Source organism: Gorilla gorilla, chromosome X (genome assembly GCF_029281585.2).
Source record: "Gorilla gorilla gorilla isolate KB3781 chromosome X, NHGRI_mGorGor1-v2.1_pri, whole genome shotgun sequence".
In the NCBI taxonomy this organism is placed as follows: Eukaryota; Metazoa; Chordata; class Mammalia; order Primates; family Hominidae; genus Gorilla; species Gorilla gorilla.
In genome coordinates, this window is record NC_073247.2 from 63,274,788 (window position 1) to 63,296,014 (window position 21,227).

General features: G+C 41.6%; 1 protein-coding gene across 4 annotated transcripts in view; it reads right to left on the reverse strand.

The window, feature by feature from the left end:
* Positions 1–7,514: 7,514 nt before the first annotated feature.
* The window catches only part of KDM5C (lysine demethylase 5C), a 67,123-nt gene continuing 53,410 nt past the window's right edge, over positions 7,515–21,227 (reverse strand). For all 4 annotated transcript variants that reach the window (XR_008675619.2, XR_008675621.2, XR_008675622.2 and 1 more), the window contains exons 28-29: positions 11,890–12,026; positions 7,515–8,151 (exon numbers count right to left, since the gene is read on the reverse strand). The gene's annotated coding sequence lies outside the window, so the exon portion shown is untranslated. The remainder of the gene's footprint in view (positions 8,152–11,889; positions 12,027–21,227) is intronic.

Consider the following 21,227-nt stretch of genomic DNA (forward strand, 5'->3'; position numbering starts at 1 on the left):
GAAATATGACAATTACAGCCCTTGTTTCTCTAACTGGTGACATGATAACTGATATTTATAACTACCTTCTTCCACTACCCATTCCATATTCTGTTTGCCTTCAGCAAGCAACTCAACTAGTCATAGTTCTTTACTGGTAGGGTAACCCAAACCTTCATTGTTGTAGAATCTGGGCCATTAGTAGTCCTGCCTAGGTTGGGTTGTTGTCGTTTTCCATTAACCTTAATCATAAGGGATGGTAACACTAAGAGATTCTCTAGAGTATTTCCTGTATTCTAGAATACTCTTCCTTCCCTCCATTGTAGAGTAGTATTCCAGTTTCCCCTTGGTAGACAGGATCAATCACTCCAACCAACACCACAACTCCCTTCTTTGCCTTAACTTCTAGCTCAATGGAATCGTTGTGTCTCCTGGCGGAAGCATTCCTCCCTTTGGAACTGAAACCTCTAGGCTAGCAGACCAAAAGATCTCTGTAACAGGAGGAGAAATTTTGCTAGTGGGTCACTAGGGTTGATAGGGACCCATTGATTTCCACCCATTGATTCATGGATCTGTGAATCCTGGCTGTGGGAGAAACAGCACCATATATTAGATACAGATTCAGAGTATATACAGACTCCTGGAGAATCTTACCCTAGCCCTGCAAGGTATTGTAACCTAGTTGGCACTGTAACTGAATCTTCCAAAGGCCATTCCACCATTCTTTCAAGCCAGCTATTTCAGGGTAGTGGGGAACATGGTGAGAGCAGTGAATTCCATGAGCATGGGCCCATTGCTACACTTTTTTGGCTGTGACGTTAGTTCCTTAACCAGAAGCAATGCTGTATGGAATATTATGATGGTGGATAAGGAATTCTGTAAGACCATGGATGGTAGTTTAGGCAGAAGCTTTGTGTGCATGGAAGGCAAACCAGTATCTAGAGTGTCTATTCCAGTAAGGACAAAACATTGCTTCTTCCCTGATGGAAGCAATCCAGAGTAATCAACCAGATAACTGATCTCCCCAGGAATTATGCCATATTGGAAACTCAGTGATAGTCTCTGCTGGTTGTAGATTAGACACTCAGCAGTGGTCATAGTCAGGTTGGCTTTCGTGAGTGGGGGTGCATGTTGCTGTTCCCATGCATAACCTCCATCCCTGGCACCATGGCCACTTTGTTCATGAACCCATTGGGCAATGAGGGGATAGCTGGGGAAAGAGGCTAACTGGTATCCACAGAAACTATTATTCTGTCCACTTGACTATTAAAATCCTCCTCTGCTGAGGTCACCTTTGGTGAGGATTCACACAGGACATAAATATCTTCACTTTTTTTGACCCACATAAGGAAGTCTATCCATCTACCTTTTCCTCAAATTTCCTTGTCACTAGTTTTCTAACATGTTCCTCCCAAGTCCCTGACCATCTAACCAAACCATTCATCACACCCCACAAATCAGTATATGATTGCATATCTATCCATTTCTCCTCCCAAGCAAAGTGAACAACTAGGTGCACTGCTTGGGAGTTCTACCCACTGGGAGGATTTCCTTTCACTGTCCTTCAGGGATGTCCTAGGAAGAGGTGATAGTGCTGCAGCTGTCCACTTTGGGGTGGTGCCTACATACCATGCAGAACCATCTGTAAACCAGGCCCAAGTCTTCTCATCCTCTGTCAGCTGACTGTAGGGAACTCCCCATGAGGCCACAGGTGCAGACTGGGAGAGAGAAGACTGTGTATCAGGAGTGGAGACCATGAGCATTTGGGCCACTTCTTCATGTAGCTTGTGCCTTCAGGGCCTGCTCAGGCCCCATCACATATTTACCACTTCCATTTGGTGATGGAGCACTGGTGTGCACACCCAACTTTATGGCTTGGTGGGTCAGATAACACCCAGATCATGAAGGGCAGCTCAGGTCAAATGGTAACTTGGTGGCCTATGGTCAAGTGTTGTTTCTACTAAAACCCAGTAGCAGATCGAGAGCTGTTCTCAATAGGAGAGTGGTTATCTGCAGGAGATGGCAAGTCTTTGCTCTAAAATCCTAAGGGCCTGAGCTGTGGTTCACCTATGGGGGCCTGCCAAGAGCTCCAAACAACATCCCTAAATGCCACTGTCATTTCAAGCACCACTGTCATGGATCTGCTGGATCATATGCCCCAAGTGGCAGAGCAGCTTGCAGAGCAGCCTGGAGCTGTTGCAGAGCCTTTTCTTATTCTGGACCCCACTCAAAACTAGCAGCTTCTCAGGTCGCTTCATAAATAGGCCAGAGTAACAAAGCCATATGAGGAATATGTTGCCTCCAAAATCCAAGGAGGTCCTATGTATTAGTCTGTTCTCACACTGCTAATGAAGATATACCTGAGACTGGGTAATTTATAAAGGAAAGAGATTTAATTGACTCCCAGTTCCACATGGCTGGGGAGGCCTCACAATCATAGTGGAAGGGGAATGAGGAGCAAAGTCACATCTTACATAGTGGCAGGCAAGAGAGCTTCTGCAGGAGAACTCCCATTGATAAAACCATCAGATCTCGTGAGACTTATTTGCTACCACAGAACAGTATGGGGGAAACTGCCCCCATGATTCAGTTAGCTCCACCTAGCCCCATCCTTGACACGTGGAGATGATTACAATTCAAAGTGAGATTTGGATGGGGACACAGCCAAACCATGTTACCCTACTAGGTGTTGTGCCTCATTTTTTGGTTTTAGGAGGGCCCAGGTGCAACAACTTACCCTTCATTTTAGAGGGAATATCTCTGGCCAGGCACAGTGGTTCATGCCGGTAATCTTAGCACTTTGGGAGGCCAAGTCAGGCAGATCACTTGACCTTAAGAGTTTGAGACCAGCCTGCACAACATACTGAGACTCTGTCTCAAAAAAATTAAAAATTCAGGCTGGGCATGATGGCTCATGCCTGTAATCCCAGCACTTTGGGAGGCCGAGGCAGGCAGATCACTTGAGGTCAGGAGTTCGAGATCAGCCTGACCAACATGGTGAAACCCTGTCTCTACTAAAAATACAAAAATTATCTGGGCAATGGTGGTACGCACCTGTAGTTCCAGCTACTTGGGAGGCTGAGGCAGGAGAATCACTTGAACCCGAGAGGCAGAGGTTGCAGTGAGCCTAGATTGTGCCACTGCACTCCAGCCTGGGCGACAAGAGTGAGACTCCATCTCAAAAAAAGCAAACAACAAAAAAAAAATCAAATAGAAGGAGTATCTCAATATGCCCTAGAAATTTCACTGAGGTAGAAGGCCCCTGGAGTTTTTTTCGGATTTATTTTCCACTTTCTGTCATGCAACTATCTTACCAATGTCTACAGTAGGTACTATTTCTCTCTCACTAAATCCAATCACCATAATCTCATTGATGTCATGGACCAGTGTGATATCTCTTGAAAGGGAAAAATGATCAAGATCCCACTGGGTGCAGTGGCTCATGCCTGTAATCCCAGCACTTTGGGAGGCCAGTGCGGGAGGATTGGTTGAGCCCAGGAGTTTAAAACCAGCCTGGGCAATGTATTGAGACCCTGTTTCTACAAAAAAAATTTTAAAAATTAGCCACATGTGGTGATACATGCCTGGAGTCCTAGCTACTCAGGAAGCTGAAGTGGGAAGATTGTTTGAGCATGGGATGTTGGGGCTGCATTGTGCTCTGATCATGCCACTGCACTTCAGCCTGGGCAAGAGAATGAGACCCTGTCTCAAAAAAAAAAAAAAAAAAAAAAAAAAAAAGATCCCTGTGAACTAAATTATGACATAGTGTTGGAGAGTTGATGTACCCCTAATGTAGGCAGGGATGGTGTATTTCTGGCCTTTCCAAATGAAAGCAAACTACTTCTGATGGGTTTTATGGACAGGGATGGAGAAAAGGGCATTTGCCAGATCAATAGCTGTATACCAACAGCTCAAGCAGTGAAACCACATCTGGCACAATGTCTGCAATTAGAGACACCACCGGGTTAAACTTAATCTAGTGTCATCCTCCAAGATCCATCTGTCGTCCGCACAGGACAAACAGGATGGTTCAATGGGGATGTGGTGGGAATCCCCAATGTAAGAGTTAAAGAGGAAAGAAATACAAAATGTGGCTTAACAGTTAAAGACAGATTTATTGTAGAGAAAATAAACCTGAGAGGGGCTTCTGGCCGATTTCAGTCAGGAGCACTTTCTCTCACAGACTAAGAGTATATATTGGTTTCAGGGTGAGGGGGCTTATTACAAGCTTGGAATGTTTCTTTGTGGGGGAGAAGTTTTACAGTGGAGTTAAAATGTCTCTGGGCAGAGGGGAGGTTATTTTGGGGCTGACATCTTTCCGGCCAGAAGAGGTTTATCTCAAGGCTGGCATCTTCCCACCCAGAGGGGGTTTATCTCAGGGCTAGCATGTCTCTGGTTGAGGAGGAGTTCGGGATGTTTCTGGTTGGAGATGTTGTTTGTGGTTTACAGTCGTGCTGCCTTAGCCATTACACTGATGCCCTTTGGATTTAGGCAGTTTTTTATTAAGGTGAATTTTAAAATGACAGTAGTTGTTCAAGATGGCAGTACTCTTGCTCTGTCAACCACCCCTGTATCTTTGAAGTCCTTAATGTTGGTACTAATTTCTGCAGTCCCCTAGGAACATGGTATTGCTTTTGATATATGATTTTCCTAGGTAGAGGCAGTTCTATTGACTTCCACTTGGCCTTTCTCACCACAATAGCCCTCACTCCACAGGTCAGAGAAGCAGTGTGGGATTCTGTCAGCTGCTGACTATATCGATTTCAGTTACACAATTTAGAACTGGGGAAATAACCACAGCACGGGCTTGGGTATCCACTTGGTCCACTGTGAAATGGACATGACCTACATTTCCATTGATTCTGTGACCTCCATAAGCCACTATTCTGACATGATCACAGTGATATTTTGGGTCTCCTGGAGTAAATGTCAAAGCCCGTGTCCAGTAATTCCCAAAAGGTCTATATTTCCTTTTCCTCAATGCAGTTATTCTAGTTAAAGGCTGTAGGTCCCTTTGGTGAAGGCTGAAAGATACAGTATAGATTTTAGATAGTTTTCTGAGGTTCTTAAGGAAGACTCAGTCTCCCCTTCATTCAGGGTGTTCTAGGTCTCTAAGCTGGCTCAAGCCTGGAAATAGTTTTTTTAATAGAACATCAAATACCAAACTAAATTTATTTTGCTAAGAGAAATTGATGAACTAAAAGAGAAATAAGTACAGTCTAAATTTTAGATATATGGGGAAAAACGCTGAGATTACTAATTGTGTATCACAGTCCTCTTATGTATATCCTGAAAATGATGGTATCAATATAATACGTACAGTGGATTTACATTTTAAACTTGATCTATTACTTTTGAATATTTGTCTTACACTGAAAATAAATTCTGACATCTTCAGGAAACCAATATGAATAAGCTAAATATTGACTTAAAATAGTTAAACCCCTTAATAACTTCCTTCAAATAATTTCTATTATTTCACTGCTTAAGTTCAGCATTTGAATAACAAAGGTAACATAAGTACTTAAGATCTCAAAGGCCCATTACATTCTATTAATAACAACAAAACAACATATTTACTGAAAATAGTCTTTTTTCTTTGCCTTCCAGTTTTACACTTTTTAAAAAACACAAAATTGGACAAGATCAAATAACTAGGTGGTAAAACACTGACTTTAAAAAATTACATCTTTAAACCCATGAGAATCATAATTCTAAGTATGGCCCAATTTGGGGGCAACTTATAAACCTTTGACCCTTTCTTAACACTATGTGACTGATTTTTCACAAAGAAACACAAATGCCATTAAGAAAGTGTATTTTTCCTTGACACACTCTGCAATCTTGGTTAACAGACTCTGAGGCTCCAAACATGTAAACAATTTATCCTGTATTATGAAAGAGCAAAGTTGTGATAGCAATATAATGAACAATAAAGTATAGCTTCTCCCAAGAAAGAGCTAAAGATTAAGAAGTGCTGCATTCTTGAAGTCGGTTCAGTTTTACCCAAGCTTATTTTAGGTAATCAAAACCTAGAGCAATGAGCTTAGGTAAAACTTAATTAAGGAATACTGAAAGCTAGATTTATTTGCTGCGTTTATCTTCATTGTGGACAACACGATTAGAAATCCCGGAATCACAGATGAAAGCATAGTTTTTCCTGAGATTTGATACTATGCTGGAACACCACCCCCATCCCCTTGAAAACCAATATATCCCATTTCAGCCTTCATAGGTCGACTAATAAAAAAGTCTCATAATTCAGGCACACACTTTGGCCAAGTTTAGCTTTATCACATCTAAAAAAATTCATGTATAAAACAAATATCAGTTCAAAAATATAGATTACTTTTTAAGAAGAACCTGCAGTTTCTTTCTGCAGTTTATATTTCTATAAAAATAATTAAATCTGGTAGAAAGGAACTGTTATACCTGCCTGAAATTGAGGAGGCCGAGGCAGGCAGATCATTTGAGCTGAAGAGACCAGCCTGCCTAATGTACATTAGGTACAGCTGTTCTCCAGGCAGCTTGTTTTACTGTTTAGACTGAGGTACTCAACACAGATTTTCTAATTCATGTTACTAAGAGGCACCCTTAAAGTGCTCCATTTCCATAGCTTGGTACTCCATAAAACCATCCTGGTCCCACTGCCCTGTCCTTTCAAAGAAGCATAATGGCCAGCTATTCTGGACGAAGAGAGAGCTCTTTGGAGATTTTTTCTTCTAGAAGATTAAGAAATCTTTAAGACTTACAGGTTCAGACTCATTACAACAGTCTAGATTGCTTCAAAATATGAAATGAGGCCGGGCGCGGTGGCTCACGCCTGTAATCCCACCACTTTGGGAGGCCGAAGCGGGTGGATCACGAGGTCAGGAGATCAAGACTATCCTGGCTAACATGGTGAAACCCCGTCTCTACTAAAAATACAAAAAATTAGCCGGGCATGGTGGCAGGCGCCTGTAGTGCCAGCTACTCAGGAGGCTGAGGCAGGAGAATGGCGTGAACCTGGGAGGCAGAGCTTGCAGTGAGCTGAGATCGTTCCACTGCACTCCAGCCTGGGCGACAGAGCAAGACTCCGTCTCAAAAAATATATATACATATATATATGAAATGAAGCTGAAATTAATTTTTACATTTAATTTTATACCTTAAATTTCTATATCACTAAGATGCCAATGTTTTAATGAAAAAGAAAATAGAGTATAAAATTCAGTAGCACCTATTTGTCTCAAATACAAGTACAGTGAGTATTAAACAACAATGATAATATAGGAACGAAAACAGAACTTGTAGATTTGCCCAAATTAACTCTGTTTCTCCAAATTTGAGGTGTGTATGGCAAGTTGAATGTTTGTTCTCTCTGCAATTGTTAGTTACATTATCAGCTTAACACTTTCAAACACTGCGGGAGGCATTTCTCTGTTCACACAGACTTAAGCACATATATACTGAGCTGTAAATAGTTTGCCTTCCACGTTTGGATTGAATAAAGGGGGGCAAACGCAGGAATAAAAGACAAGAGGCAAAAGAGTATATTTGGAAGAAGGGGTCAGGGGGAACCTTGCCTCTAGTGGACAAGGGCCCTGGTTTACACAGCCCTCCATATTTATTAGGCAAAAGAGATAGCGAAAAAGCAGGGTTGGGGGCGGTGATTGTCGGGTAATTGTCAGTCAGCTGTTTGGTTCACAGCAGGCTTTGAACTACATCCTTTGAACAATAGGCGCTAATTTTCTCCGTAGATAACTTCAAGGAGCCATCAGGGAATGATGTCCCTCAGCAAACCTTTTGGTGGCAGGACAATGTGAGTTTGCCCACATCCTGCATTCATGATAAACAGTTTGCTGTTTGATCATATAGCCTCCAGCGAAATGCTGAGCTGGTCACGTCCCACGGGCCTTCGGCTCCCTGCATATCCCCCTTTTTGTTTTATGTATTAATTGAAAGAATGTAAGTCCAGGCTGGGCAGCTCTTACTATCCAGTTGGTGGTCCACCGAATTTTACAGAAAATGTAGCATTAGAGCTGTGTCGTGACTCTTATCGGCCCTCTCTCCATCTTTGCACTCAGGCTCAGCTGGCTCATGGCTCGTACCGGAGGGACCCGGCCCATGGTTGGCCACCATAGGTTCCTCCAGTCTCCCATTCCATGGTCGCACACACAGTTTGTCCATCTCCTGTAAACACACAAGCATACCATCTTCCCCATATCAGTAAGTCCACCAGACCTTTCCATTGTCCTTCTTTTGGGGATTTCCATAACACTTTCGGATAAACTTTCCTCTTTTCCTCTAACGCTTGCCAGTGTCTTTTTGCTGGAGTCTTAACCATTCATACCAGGAGTCAAAAAATTTACAGTAAATAAGGCTAAATGTAGTTTTGATTGAGGTGGTAGTTGGCCTCATATACCCCCTTTTGTCTTTTCGACATGTGTTATAATGTGTGATGTGCCTGCTCTATAATGCCTTGTCCTCTAGGATTATAAGGAATTCCTGTTTTATGGGTTATAGCCCAAAGCTGTAAGAAATTTTGAAAAGCATGACGAGTATAAGCAGGTCCACTGTTATGTATGAGCAAATGATGACAGACAATGTTGCTGTACATGACCAGCTGTCTCACCTATTTGGCATGTAGCATGCAGCATATGAGAATAAGTGTCTATAGTCACATGAACATAGCTAAGCTTGCTAAAGGTTGCTATGTGTGTAACATCCATTTGCCAAATTTCATTTGGAGCCAAACCTCATGGGTTACAGCCTTCTACAGGTGTGGCTCCAGGGACATGCTGGCAAATAGGACAGGCTTGTATTATAGCCCTAGCTTGTCTGCGAGATAAATGGAACATGCGAGTAAGGGCGGAAGTATTTTGGTACAGAAGTGCATGAGACGCTTGAGCTTGCTGAAACACAGAACCAATTAGTTTTTCTGCTTTCTCATTACTTAGAGATAGTGGCCCAGGAAGTTGTGTATGAGAGCGAATATGACAAACATGAAAAGGAGCTGTATGAGAGCAAATAACTTATTGAAGTCTTAAAAATAAATTAAGCAGTTCTGGGTCTAGTGTACTTTTAATTGTAGCAGTTTTTATGCAACTGGCTACATTTATAACCCAAGCTGAATCACAATGTTGATAGGATCTGAAGCTATGAGCTGTAAAACCTGAATGACTGCAATTAGCTTTAAGCTTTGAGCTGAAACCCCAGAGGTCATTATTGTTTTTGGACCTTTTTGGAATAACAAATACCGGTGAATTTCAGGGGATAACTGACTTTTCTATATGTTCTGCATTTAATTGCTCTTTTACCAACAGATGAAGTTGATCTAGCTTCTTATGTGTTAGGGGCCATTGATCCACCCACACAGGTTTGTCACTAAGCGATTCTAATGGTAAGGCAGTGGGTGGAGGAGAAATATCATGACCCCCGTCAGAAATCCTGACGTTCTAGCCCTTCTTTATTTGTTTTTCCAGTTACTGATATCAGGTTAGGATTTCATTGTAGAAATTTTCTTAAACCTTTTTCCCTTTGATATCCCATGTCTTTCAACATTTTAAATCCTGGATTATTAAAGTTTTCATTTGTATGTCTCATATCCCATGCTGTAAGTCTCGACCCCATAAATTGATAGCTATATTTGCAACATAAGGCTGAAAAGTATATGACTGTCCATCCGGACCAAGACAAGATAAAATCTCAGCGCTTTGTTGAACACTTTGAGCTGTTTACTCCCACTAGGGACGTAGAAGTTAATTGTAAGGGCCAGGATAGGGGCCAGTTGTCTTTAGATATTACTGATACATCAGCTCTCGTATTCATAAGCCCATAAAATTTCTTTTCTTTAATTTGTACTACACAGGTGGGTCTATTAGAGGCAATGGGTCAGGATAGATCGATTTCCCATATAGTTGTGCTCCCAAACCCTTTATTTCCTCGTTTCTCCTTTTGTTGAGAAGGGTGTAATTTGCAGGGAATAAGCAATAATTGAGAAATATATTCTCCTGGTTCAAAACCCCAAAGATTTTGTGACATTAAAACTACTTGAATTTCTACTTCATAATAGGAGTCAGTCACTTCTGGGACTATAGTGATGCCTTGCAAATTAAGACGGCTTTTGCCTAAAATTAGTCCCATGTATCCTGTTGGTAAAGGTCCCCAAATACCAGTGGTAACTTTGATAGGTTTGTCTCCACCAACTAACATGCTTTTTTCTCTGGTGGGTAGATTTAATTCTGCACTTCCTGGTGTTTCTGGGGTGAGGGAATCAATGTGCCTCCGGGAACCCATCCCTGAAACGGGGTTGAGGTCTGTACTGGGAATGCCCTCATTGTTTGTGGGGCCCGGGTTCAGGCCCCCGTCTCACTTCCCGGCAGGGGGGTGCCATTTTGATGAAATTTTGAGCAGCACTGATTAGTCCAGTGATTTCCTTTGTTACAGCGAGGACAAAGTCCTGGCGTTTTTTCCGCTGGAGTCTGTTGGGGGGGCAGTGGACAGCATTGTAAGGTCCTTTCTGTCCTGAGATCTGGCAGCATTGCTTTTTAAAATGTCCAGTTTTTCCACAATTATAACATTTTCCCATTTTAGGGTTTGACCCTTGGCTTCTTTTAGATTTGTCAACTGCTAAATTAGCCATTGCTTGTGCTAACATTGCAGAGCGATGAAGCTCAGTTCCTACATCCTGACAAGCTCTTGAGAAAATTTCCCAAGTTTTTTGTACACCTCACCGGTGGCAGTGCACATTTGCATTCCCAAAAGCTAGAGTTAAGGTTAGCATTTCTGCAGCCAAGGTATGAGGAATCTGATGCTTCACTGCCTCTTGTAATCTTGCAAGAAATTACATATAGGGTTCCTGTGACCCTTGCACGATATGTAAAAAGGATTGTACTGGGACTCCCTCTTCAGGAATTGTGGCCCAGGCTCATTTAGCGGCCTGTGCACACTGCTGCTAAGCAGCGTCTGGGCATGCCATTTGACGTTCCAGGTCTGAGTAAGGGCCATTACCTAACAGCATATCCTCTGTAATGTCTCCGTGTCCAGCAACACAGTTCTGTCTAGCCTGCTTTGCACACATTTTTTGCCAATTTAAATTCCGTGTCAGATATACACTCACAGACAAGCAAGTTCGCACCAAGTGTTTCACATCAAAGGGCAAAAAATGCATAGCACCAAACACAGATTCTAGCAATCCTAAGGTGAATGGGCTTTGTATGCCATTATTTACCACACTCACTTTTAATTCCTTTAACAACTTAAACTCTAGTGTGTGTTCATGAATAAGCTGCTGTGGATTATTTGGATCAGGCCTTACAGAAATAGGAAAAGCGCAAGGTCCTAAGGGCTCTCCAGCTATGGCAGCAGAGGGTAAAATTCTTTGTATTGGGGTTTGTATTTCTGCTACTGAAGGAGGTGGTACAGATGTTTCTGCAATTGGAGGAGGTGGTATAGGCCAATTTTAATCCTCCCTCTCCTGTTTTTTATTTTCAGTTGGAGCTGTGGGTGGGACAACAGATTCTTTCAGATTTTTAGACTTAGCCTGCTGTCCAGCAGAATAATGAGGAGATAATGGCAGAAGTACAGTACGAACTAAACTCCAAGTGGAGAAAACAGAAGAATCAACTTTAAGACCTTTTGGATGAGCCTGTTTTAATCCTTCTCCTGCCCTATCCCAATTTTCCACATCGAGAGTGCCTGCCTGTGGAAACCATGGGTTATGTGTAATAACCTTTTGTGGCTTCTGCAGGAGGTTAGTGTCTGCGAATTAACCTGAGCTCTAGATTGTCTCAGCAGAACTTTAAGCAACTGCACATAATGTTTTTCTTTAATAGACGAATTCTTCCCCTTGTTACCCTGATTCAGAAAACTTCCCGTTCCCAGTACTTCTTTAAAGCACTGCTCCCATTACCTCTTTAGGGCACCGACCTTATATCCACTGCCGGCAGACTCGTCCTGGGGTCCCCGTTTGCCTTGTCAAATTCAGTTCCTCTGCTCCAGCAGACCTTCGTTCACGTCCTCGAAGTCCCTGTTCTGGGGCATCACTATGCCGCTGACCTATTGGACTGAACAAAGGGGGGCAAACACGGGAATAAGACGAGACAAAAGAGTATATTTGGAAGAAGGGGTCGGGGGTACCTTGCCTCTAGTGGACAAGGGCTCTGAGCTTTACACAACCCTCTGTATTTATTAGGCAAAAGAGATAGCGAGAAATGGGGGTGGGGGGGTGATTTTCAGGTAATTGTCCATCGGGCAGTTTGGTTCACAGCAGGCTTTCAAGACTGCATCCTTTGAACAATAGGCGCTAATTTTCTCAGTAGATAACTTCAAGGAGCCCGACGCTGGGGAGTGATGTCCCTCAGCAAACCTTTTGGTGGCAGGGCAGTGTGAGTTTGCCCACATCCTGCATTCATGATAAACTGTTTTTTGATCATATAGCCTCCAGCAGAATGCTGAGTTGGTCACATCCCACAGGCCTTCGGCTCCCTGCAATTGTATACCTTAAATTTCTGTATCACTAAGATGCCAATGTTTTAATGAAAAAGAAAGTAGAGTGTAAAATTCAATATCACCTATTTGTCTCAACTACAAGTACAGTGAGTATTAAACAACAATGACAATATAGTAACAAAAACAGAACTTGTAGATTTGCCGAAATTAACTCTGTTTCTCCAAATTTGAGGTGTATGGCAAGTTGAATGTTTGTTCTTTCAGCAATTGTTAGTTACATTATCAGCTTAACACTTTCAAACAGTGCAGGAGGCATTTCTCCGTTCACATAGACTTAAGTACATATATACTGGGCTGTAAATAGTTTGCCTTCCATGTTTGGTCTCTAAGCCCTAAATAAGTAGACTTCAAATCAGTCTATGTGACCCAGTGGCCCTCTCTTCAGAGGCATCAGTAATGCATTTGGCAAATGTCTTGAAACATGAATTGTAAATTGACATAGGTACAACCTTGATAATAAGAGTCCCAAATACGTAGTTTTTAAAATGTTAACCTTAGGGGGAAAAATTATAATGATCATCAGCCCTATTTCCTGAAAATTCAGTTGAGGTAACCTCTGCAAGTCACAGCTCCACATTTACATACAGTTCTGACCCTCTTTTTGGCTGGGCTGTGGTCAATAGAATCTGAAGATATATCTCCAGAACCTTTCATTTGATAATCAAAAGTCAGCTCTTCTCCAGCATTTTTGGTTCTCGTGGAAAACATTGCTATTCAGGGAAGACGAGTATTGTTGTAGGAGTTATTAAGAAATTATTTTAGGCAGATAGAGAGGAAAAGGGGTCCTTGGGAAGTTTTCATTTTTTAAAGCATCTCCGGAAAAGTTTCTTGTAAAGCCCCAGCTCTTAGAGCCAGGCTGTGAACCTGACTCCTCCCAAAGTTGGTTCAGCCTATGCCCAGTGATTGGCAAGGACAGCTTGTGAGCTGGAAACAAAATGAAGTTGTTTGGGTTGGATCTTTTTCACTGTCTCAGTCACAATTTTGCAATGACAGTTTCAAAAGCTACCTATCACTCCTTTGAAAATACCTTGTACACTGGCAGTTAAGTCATAACCTAATTAAGGCTCGTTGGTTTCACCTGTGAGGTTACTCTTTGTAAAGTTCAAAAGCCAAAAATCTTAACTGCTTGGCGTGGCTGAAGTCAAGTAACAAGGGATTTAAAAAGAATTTCTTAAAGAGCGCTCAGCTTAATTAAAAGTGAATATTCAAGTTTTAGGTATATTTAAAAGGCCTTTATGTTTTTCTTTTCTTGGATCTTGTTATCTGGAAAAAGGTTCTTCTCCGTCGGCTGAATTATTTTCCTCCTTTTTTTTTTTTTTTTTTTTTTTTTTTTTTGTCTTGCCACTCTTAATGCATGCATGAAAGGCCCTGAGATAACTTCTGGTAGCATGGGACTCCTTGGGAAAAATAGAGGAGGTGCCACAGACCCTGTTTTGGGGAAAAACCTGTTTTCCTCATGAAACCCCAGAAATTAAAAGCAAATAGTTCCCTCTCAAAATCAAAGGCTCTGTTCTGTTTTGCATTGTGTTATCTGATGGTTTTGAGTTTTGCGGTATCAGAAATTACTCCGCATTGTAAGAGAGCTTTGGTTTATAATAACTAGGTAAAAAATACCCTGTAAGGGGTGGCTAATAATAGTTATAAATCAGAAAAGCATGCTCTTGGCCACCTGAAAAATAAGGAAACATCCCCACCCCACACTGGGAGATGAGACTCCCATCAGAGATGGGCTAATTACAAAATAAGCCAGTTGGCTTTGGGTTGCCTTGCAATGAAATGCATGGTAGAAGCACTATACTGTCTTCTCCTATAGTATCTATATGGTCTTTTCATAAATTAAGCATTGAAATAAAAGCATAGCAAGGAGGTCTTAAAACACTACTCTGCCTTTTAGTAAAAGGGTTATAAAAAGTTTGTAGAAATTTCACTTCATGGTCAAGTTGGTTAGGATTAGATGGAATAATCTATAAGGTTTTATTTAAACAAATTAGGGTTAACATTAACAAACTAATACAAGGGTAAAATTTGGCTTTAAACAGGATTTCCATGTCATAGTAAAGGCTAATAAAAGGTTTTTGACTTTTAAGTCATCATTTGGGCAAAATAATCTATGGCAATCTGGGAATTGTCCTTCCTAATGTCTGGCTTTTTGGATGGTTCATAGGGCCCCTGAGACATTTAAAAAAGAGATAAACAGGATTATTTGACATGTTTAGTCACATGAGATTGCCAAAATGATGTCCAATCTTCTTTAAGTTATATTTTGGTGAATAATACTAATATACGTTCAAAAATTGTATGGGATTTCTAAAATTCTAATGTCTAAGTATATGCTCTCAGTCATAATTAAAGGTAAAGTTATCGTAAACCATGGATATACACAAACTTCTTTGTCAGTCATGTTTTTAATTGTAACTACCCAGGAAATGTTGCCATTCGCAGACAATTGTCTTGTTTTGTTCCTTCTCAAAAGACGGTTTGTAATCAAGCTATATTAAGAACTTTAACAGGTGTTCTCAAATGCAGGTTTTTAATAGCTTTACAGATTGTAACATTGGAATAGAGAAAGAACATAGAAAACTTTTAAAGAACTGACATGTTCACAAATATCAAGCAAAACAAGAGTTAACTAAATGAGTTGCACTCAGAAAGTTAAAGCAAGTCTTTTATCTTTTGCTTGGAATACTGCTGATCCTTGTTTTGTTTTTCAGAGTCAAGGAGAAACTTATTTTAAACTATTTATGGCCTTTAATAATTGAGTAAGGTATATTCCTATGAACAAAATTTAGAGCATGTTTATTTCTCTGCCTGGTTCCTCTGGAATTTGGGAACTATCTGTGAGTACTCTTAACTTATGGCAATATAGTTGTTTGCATCAGTGCAATAAGAATCCATTTTTCCTTGTCAGCGGGACACAATTGGAAAAACTGGTTATTTTACCAAGGCTTTAACTGAAAGGGTGTGTTTCTCTTTAAGGAATCAAGCTTGACATGCAGAGCCAATAAAAGCCCCTTGGGGAGAACTGGCCTCATACCTTGTCTACACAGTCCCTGCACAGGGTTCCTAACCTGTGGTCAGTAAAGAATGTCACTTTCTCATTGTTCAATTCCCACCTATGAGTGAGAATATGCGGTGTTTGGTTTTTTGTTCTTGCGATAGTTTACTGATATCACATGGACACAGGAAGGGGAATATCACACTCTGGGGACTGTTGTGGGGTGGGGGGAGGGGGGAGGGATAGCATTGGGAGATATACCTAATGCTAAATGACGAGTTAGTGGGTGCAGCGCACCAGCATGGCACATGTATACATATGTAACTAACCTGCACAATGTGCACATGTACCCTAAAACTTAAAGTATAATAATAAAAAAAAAGAATGTCACTTTCTAACAGGTCTGGAAGCTCCGAGTTTATCTTGGGAACTCAAGAGGAGAGGATCACCCGTTTCACAGGTATTTGAGGATACAAACCCATTGCTGGGCTCGGCTTTAAAAGTCTTATCTGAAATTCCTTGTGAAACAGTTTCATCAAAGCCAATCCAAAAGGCCTATGTAGAAATAACCATTCTTGCTGCACTTTATGCAAATAATCAGGCCAAATATAAGACTACAGTTTATTCACAATTTGTTTTTACCAAAAATGAGGACTAGAGAGAAAAATGGTGCTCCAAAGCTTATCATACATTTGTCATTAAGTCCTAGTCTCATTAATTGTTTTCAAGCTTTTCGCCTACATTTTAGACTAACCCTGGTTATTCCTGTGAATCAAGTAGTGATCTCCTGCAGCTTGGAAGAAAAAATAAGGGATGGGTAATGTAAAAATCTGGATCAATATACTGGTTCTGGGCAATTATCCTGCAAATTCTGCCAGGTAATAAAAGTGAGTAGGGTGCCCATAATCCGGAAGTTTCTTTGTTTAGGAAAATAAAAACAAGGAACTTCATAGACCCCCCCAAAGGGGAATTCTATATCTTGACAAGTAAAATTTTAGATGGAAATTATCTACACCACCACACTTATGGAAATTGCTATCCTCACTCTATTATTTGCAAAAGGGTTATACACAGTAGCACCTTCTAACTGAAGTATTAAACAGTTTCCATTGCTGTCGTATTTTGCTTAATTATTATCCTTATAGCAGGGATAATAGTTACTAACAAAAAGGAAGCATGAAAATTTTACTATCACTGAGCCTGGTAGGACTTTTTATTGGGTTTAGTGATGCAGTTTTAAATGAAACATGCTGCTTTTGGATTAATACCTCTAGTAAAGGAAAATTTACAGATACTTAAAAATCAAATCAAAATTATTGATAGGCTCAGGAAAAATGCCAGCTTCAGCCCTGAGTGGCTACAAACTCTCTTTAATAAATTCCAGTCTTCTTTATGGAATTGGTTAACGCCTTTATTAAGCCCTCTCTTGCTTATATGTCTTGTATTGATATTTGGACTCTATATACAATACTATAACTCGAATTGTTTCTTCTCGCCTAGAAGCAATCAAACTCCAAATGGTGCTGTAAACTGAACCACACATGGACAGGCCATTCTTCCGAGGACCCTTAGATCGATCCCAGGGGGAGCCCTAGCTGCTATTCCCCATTCAACGCCCCTTTTCAGCAGGAAGTAGCCAGAAGGAGTCGCCGCCCAAAATCCCCTAACAGCAGTTAGTGTGGCATCTCCACAGGAAGTAATGTTGTAGGAGTTACTAAGAAATTATTTTAGGCAGATAGAGAGGAAAAGGGGTCCTTGGGAAGTTTTCATTTTTTAAAGCATCTCTGGAAAAGTTTCTTGTAAAGCCCCGGCTCTTAGAGCCAGGCTGGCAACCTTTGATATGCAAATGCAAGCCATTAGAAACTGGGTCCACCCAGGCCAGGTGTGGTGGCTCACGCCTGTAATCCCAACACTTTGGGAGGCCTAGGCAGGTGGATCACCTGAGGTCAGGAGTTCGAGACCAGCCTGGCCAACATGGTGAAACCCCGCCTCTACTAAAAATACAAAAAACTAGCCGGGTGTGCTGCTGCGTGTCTGTAATCCCAGCTACTCGGGAGGCTGAGGCAGGAGAACTGCTTGAACCCAGGAGGCAGAGGTTGCAGTGAGCTGAGATTGCGTCATTGCACTCCAGCCTGGGCGACAGCAAGACTCTGTCAAAAAAAAAAAAAAAAAAAAAAAAAAAAAAAAACAGCCAGGCGTGGTAGCACGCATGTAGTCCCAGCTACTTGGGAGGCTGAGATGGGAGGATCACCCTCGATTGGGGAAGTTGAGGCTGCAGTGAGCTGAAATCGCACCACTGCACTCCAGCCTGGGTGACAGACTGAGACCCTGTCAAATAAATAACGTATGTATGTATATATGTATGTATGTATGTTAATCTCATCCTAAAACATCCTCACAGAACATCCAGAATAATGTTTGACCAATTATCTGGGCACCAATGGCACATTCAAGTTGACCCATAAAATTAACCCTCACAATACCGTACAACTTTTGGAGTGAAGCTGGAATGTCATCGCATTTCCAAGACTAACTCAGTGTCCACAAATGATGCTTAAGTCATGAGGATCATCTCGGATTTGGATTTGGATGCCTGACAAGCCCTCACTCTTCAGACTAAATGTCTGATTTGCATGGAAAATTATCAAGAGAAGCAACAATGCCAAGCAGACTATTCCAGGTCAAAATAGTCAAATTAATAATTCATAAATTATTGTATGTTTTGAAGGTATCGCAAAGTTAAAGAAAAGTTGCAAGAACAGTACAGATAACTTTTTTCCTGAACCATTTGAGAGTAGGTTGCAGACCTGGTGCCCCATCATTGCTGAATATTTTAGTGTGCATTTTCTACAAACAAGGACATTTTCCAGCATAACAACAATGCACCCATCAATGTCATGAAATTAATGTTGGTACATTACTACCACCTAGTCCTCAGACCCTATTCAAATTATACCAGTTATCATAATAGTTTCTTATAATTTATAGCAAAATGATCCAAACCAGGAGCATGCATTGCATTTTTATGAATTTTTAAAACAATTAAGTCTGTGTAGTGAGTGAAGCCACAGTGATAGGAAGATATAAAGGCTTTGCATCTAGAATTTGTTCTGAAAACCCTGAGATTCAAGTAGTACATTATTTCATTTACTGTTTTACACAGAGAAGCCCTCATTTGTAAGAGTTTGCCTTTCTGATTTCCACCAGAAATGATACTATCAGTATCATACTCAGAATCTAATTACATACAAGGCACTAACCTCTCACCTGTTTTCAGCTTTGTGTAAAGACAAGGGATCAAAACATCCCTTTCTGCTATTTCATACTTAAGTGTGGGAGCTGATCCAAAGGAAGAATAGTTTCAAAAGTTTGTAAGCAAAAAAAATTTAAAAGGTGAAGATTTTTTCCTTGAATGATTCTCACCTGGCAGATCTATGGAAAGATTAGCTGACTCTTTGGATCCCTGAATATAGTTAATAGAAATTTGGAAGGACCATGTCAAAATTAACTAATGTGAACTGACAAAGATTTGGTGTTCAAAGCAAAAATTAAACTTTGGAAAAGTGAGCAAGTACTTAATCAGAAACAAAAAAAAAAAGAAAGGAAAAGTTAGGTGAAAATGGTTTCCAGGTGTTGTTGCTGTTATAGTTTGAATCATAAAAGTTGTTAAAAGTCTGCTGTAACAAACCATCATAGACTGGGTGACTTATAAAGAACAAAAATGTATTTCTCACAGTTCCAGAGGCTGGGAAGTTTAAGATCAAGGCATCAGCAGATTCAGTGTCTGGTGAGGGCCCACTTTCTGGTTCATAGATGGCACCTTCTCACTGTCTCCCCACGTGATGGAAGGGGCAAGGGGTCTCTCTTGGTACTCTTTTATTAAGGGCACTAATCCCATCCATGGGGCTCCACCTTCATGACCTATTCATCTCCCATAGGCCCTACCTGCAGATACCATCGTATGGGGGATTTGATTTCAGCCTGTGAATTTGGGGGAAGCGGGACAAACATTCGTTTTGTAGCAAAAGGAGTAGAGTAATATCTGCCAATAACTGGAGGAAAGAATTGTTCTTTTAAAACTATTAAATTGTTTAATGGGATTTAAATGATTTCAGGAATGAAATGGAAATCCTGGTAATGGGTGGAAACATAGGTAAATTCTCCTTTTCCACTTACCACCACCTGTCTGAACAACAATCATTTCTCATTAATAGTCAAGAATTTGAAGAGATCATGAGTAAAAAGTCTTGATCAGAAATTGTGTATAGCTGTTTCCAGCATAAAACCTTATATAAAATGCATATTCATAGAAGATGCTCAAGTATGTCATGAAAAATATGAAGTTTATTTAAATATTTATACAAATTAAAGATTTACTGTATTCTCTAACAGCGCGTATTTTCTTTTTTGTAATAACTATATGAAATAAATACAAAGTAACACGTTTTTACCAAGCCCCCTTCCCATCCTTCTCATCACCCTCAAACTCCCTCCAAATAGAGTCAGAGAAACAGCCAGAGGGATGTCTCCACTGAGACACAGGGAGGCCTTGCACCCAGGCAGTTCAGCAGTTCCTGGGCGGGTGGCCCTTCCCATCTGAGTACCCCTCAATGTGCCTGCTCCTCCTGGGATCCTTTCTGCTCCCTTGGGCCTCTGTTTTTGGTCTGCAATGGTTGGTTATGTAGAGGGATCAGTATTGGGGTTGTCCCAAGCCAGGCTACAGGTTGAGCAGGTAGCCACATAGGCCACATAGCAGGATGGGCCCAGCTGGGGACTCTGATGTCTGCAGTTAGGGGTGGCAGGAAGTAATGGATGCACAGGCGCTGACTTGGCCTGGCCTTAAGCCTTAGTCTAGGGGAAAGGTCTGGCTGTTTACCTGCCTTCCTATTTGGAGCTGATCCCAGGACCAAACAGGATGCCATCGTACCAAGGGCAGGGAGATGAAGGGAGGCCCTCAGAAGAGAATGAGGCCTAAATGCCAGGTAAAGGGCAGGAAGGGGCTCAATCCCAGCAGCACCTCCTGGTGGTAGTTGGGGAAATAAAATGGCCAGAGAGGAGACTGGCCCTGAAGGCATCTCCAGAGCTTGAGTCCCTCAGTAGCCAACCTGAGCTCCTAAACCCCTCTGGACTAGGTCCCCTTCTCCACTTAACCTGTCTCCTCAAGAAAGATAGGATGGGGCCGGGCACAGTGTGGCTCGCGCCTGTAATCCTAGCATTTTGGGAGGCCGAGGCAGGTGGATCACCTGAGGTCAGGAGTTCGAGACCAGCCTGGCCAACATGGTGAAACCCCGTCTCTACTAAAAATTTAAAAATTAGCCGGGCATGGTGGTGGGCGTCTGTAATCCCAGCTACTTGGGAGGCTGAGGCAGGAGAATCACTTGAACCTGGGAGGTGGAGGTTGCAGTGAGCCAAGACTGTGCCACTGCACTCCAGCCTGGGCAACAGAGTGAGACTCAGTCTCAAAAAGAGAGAGAGAGAGGAAGAGAGGAAAGAAAGGAAAGAAGAAAGAAAAGAAAAAGTAAAAGAAAGAAGAAATAGAAGAAAAGAAAGAAAAAAGAAAAAGTGGAAAGAAAGAAAAGAAGAGAGGAAGAAGAGGGAGGGAGGGAGGGTGGGAGGGAGGACCTTCTGGCAGGTGCCCTGGGGAAAGGGGGATGGAGCTGGAGCATGATGTGGTGGTGGGGGCGGGTGGGTCTCTTCACCTCAGAGGACTGGGTAACCAACACTGCCTTGAAGCTGCCGTCTTTCTGGAGGCCACCACAGT